Below are 3,248 nucleotides of genomic sequence, written 5' to 3'. Positions count from 1 at the left end.
CGGCCACTGAAGACCCCAACATGCACATAAGGAATTTTGTCGAGATCTGCAGCACTTTTAAGTATAATGGCGTGACTGATGAGGCTATCAAGTTGAGGCTTTTCCCATTCTCACTGAGGGATAAGGCTAAAGACTGGTTACATTCTGAACCAGCTGGGTCCATCACTATGTGGCAAGATCTTGCGCAAAAGTTTCTGGTGAAGTTTTATCCAATGGCAAAGACTGCTGCTATGAGGAGTGCTCTTACTCAGTTTATGCAACAACCTACAGAATCTATGTGCGAGGCTTGGGAACACTACAAGGAAATGTTGAGAAAATGTCCACATCATGGAATGCCGGATTGGATGGTAATCACTGGTTTTTATAATGGTTTGGGGGCCCAATCTCGGCCCATGCTCGATGCAGCAGCTGGGGGCGCCTTATGGGCTAAAGGCTATACTGAGGCGTATAATCTTATAGAGACAATGGCTGCAAACGAGCATCAAAACCCAACTCAGAGGATGACGTCAGGCAAGGTAGCAGGTATTCTGGAAGTTGATGCAGCCACCGCTATTGCAGCCCAGCTCCAAGCGCTATCAATGAAGGTTAATTCTTTGGCTACGTATGGAGTTAATCAAATAGCTATGGTTTGTGAGCTTTATGCAGGTTCTCATGCTACGGATCAGTGTTCTCTTGTCAACGAATCTGTTCAGTATGTGAATAATTATCAGCGACAACAGCAGCCTGTGCCAGCGACCTATCATCCTAACAACAGAAATCATCCAAATTTCAGCTGGGGGAATAATCAGAATGCTATTCAGCCAACATATCAGCAAGGAGTAAGTAAACAGTTTAACCCACCTGAATTCCAGCAACCACAGCAGTATGCTACAAGGCAATCATATCTTCAACAGGGAAGTGCAGCTGCACCTACTAGTGCTGATTTTGAGGAACTTAAGCTGTTGTGCAAGAGTCAGGCGGTTTCTATCAAGACCTTGGAAAATCAAATCGGTCAATTAGCCAATGCAGTGCTCAATCGTCAACCTGGCACTCTTCCCAATGACACGGAAGTACCAGGCAGGAAGGAAGCTAAAGAGCAAGTCAAGGCTATTACCTTAAGGTCTGGAAAAGTAGCTGACGCTGAAAAGGCAAAAGAAGTCGAAGCTGAAGTTGGAGATGAATCTAAGCAAAAGGAGAAAGTGGCGGAACCAAGGAAGACTACTGTTGAACACACTCTGCCTGAGGCTAATACAGGGGAGAAACAGCTCTATCCTCCACCACCTTTTCCTAAGAGATTGCAGCAACAAAAGCTGGATAGACAGTTCGGGAAGTTTCTGGAGGTGTTCAAGAAACTTCACATCAATATACCTTTCGCTGAGGCGCTGGAACAAATGCCTAGTTATGCGAAGTTTATGAAGACTATTCTTTCAAGGAAGGTGAAACTGGATGACCTTGAAACCGTTGCTCTCACGGAAGAATGCAGCGCGGTTCTGCAACAAAAGTTACCACCAAAACTGAAAGATCCAGGAAGCTTCACCATTCCTTGCACCATTGGCAATCTAACTTTTGACAAGTGCCTTTGTGATTTGGGAGCAAGCATTAATCTGATGCCGTTGTCGATCTTTAAAAAGCTGGATCTGCCTGATCCAAAACCCACATACATGTCGCTACAATTGGCGGACCGTTCCATTACTTACCCAAGGGGCATAGTTGAGGATGTGCTCGTCAAGGTGGATAAGCTCTTCTTTCCTGCTGATTTTGTTATTCTGGATTTTAAGGAAGATAAGAAGATTCCCATAATCTTGGGGAGGCCTTTCTTGGCTACTGGCCGTACCTTGATAGATGTGCAAAAAGGGGAACTTACTATGCGGGTCCAAGATCAGGATGTGACATTCAACGTATTCAAGGCAATGAAATTCCCTACAGAAGATGAGGAGTGCTTAAAAGTAGATGTGATTGATTCTGCGGTTACTTCGGAACTCAATCACATGCTAATGTCTGATGCATTGGAAAAGGCCTTAGTGGGGGATTTTGACAGCGATGATGAAGATAGCAACGAGTAATTACAATATCTGAACGCTTCTCCATGGAAGCGAAAGCTCGACATACCATTTGAATCTCTTGGTACTTCTGACCTTAAGAATGCTGAAGGGAAGCTCAAACCATCAATAGAGGAAGCACCTACCTTGGAGCTCAAACCATTACCTGAACACTTGAGGTATGCTTTTTTAGGTGATTCATCTACGTTACCTGTTATTATTTCAGCTGACCTTTCAGGTAGTGAGGAAGACAAGCTCTTAAGGATTTTGAGAGAATTCAAATCGGCTATAGGATGGACCATAGCAGACATCAAGGGGATAAGTCCTTCATATTGTATGCATAAAATTCTGTTAGAGGAAGGTAGTAAGCCAACTGTGGAACAGCAGTGAAGACTGAACCCGATCATGAAGGAGGTGGTGAAGAAAGAAATTCTGAAATGGCTAGATACAGGCATCATTTATCCTATTTCCGACAGCTCGTGGGTGAGCCCCGTGCAATGTGTACCTAAGAAAGGAGGTATCACTGTGGTCGCAAATAAAAAGAATGAGCTCATCCCTACTCGAACAGTTACAGGATGGAGAGTATGCATGGATTATAGAAAATTGAACAAAGCCACAAGGAAGGATCACTTCCCTCTCCCATTCATTGATCAAATGCTCGACAGATTGGCGGGACATGAGTATTTTTGTCTTCTGGATGGTTATTCCGGGTATAATCAGATTTGTATTGCACCAGAGGATCAGGAAAAGACTACCTTCACTTGTCCATTTGGCACATTTGCTTTTCGAAGAGTTTCGTTCGGGTTATGTGGCGTCCCGGCCACCTTTCAGAGATGTATGATGGCTATATTCTCTGACATGATTGGAAATAACGTCGAAGTGTTCATGGATGACTTCTCCGTCTTTGGACACTCATATGATGAATGTTTGAATAATCTGCGCGCCGTACTCAAAAGATGCGTGGAAACTAATTTGGTGCTTAATTGGGAGAAATGTCATTTTATGGTGCGTGAAGGCATTATCCTTGGGCATAAGGTTTCTAGCAAAGGTCTGGAGGTGGACAAGGCCAAGGTGGGAGTTATTGAAAATCTTCCCCCACCCAATTCGGTGAAAGGAATCCGTAGTTTTCTCGGTCATACGGGTTTTTATCGGCGATTCATCAAGGACTTTTCAAAGATATCTAAGCCGTTGTGCAATTTACTTGAGAAAGATGTGCCTTTTAAATTTGAT

The 3,248-nt window shown here is 43.8% G+C and overlaps 1 non-coding gene across 1 annotated transcript; it reads right to left on the bottom strand.

Annotated features, from left to right (window-relative positions):
• Nucleotides 1–227: 227 nt before the first annotated feature.
• On the bottom strand, nt 228–334 carry LOC141700367 (small nucleolar RNA R71). The gene has a single exon (XR_012566311.1). It is a non-coding gene; the product is annotated as a small nucleolar RNA R71 (small nucleolar RNA).
• Between the last annotated feature and the right edge of the window lie 2,914 nt (nt 335–3,248).

Source organism: Apium graveolens, unplaced genomic scaffold (assembly GCF_009905375.1).
Source record: "Apium graveolens cultivar Ventura unplaced genomic scaffold, ASM990537v1 ctg2266, whole genome shotgun sequence".
Classification (NCBI taxonomy): Eukaryota; Viridiplantae; Streptophyta; class Magnoliopsida; order Apiales; family Apiaceae; genus Apium; species Apium graveolens.
The sequence above is the reverse complement of the archived record's forward strand: the minus strand, read 5'-3'. Positions and strand labels throughout refer to the sequence as shown.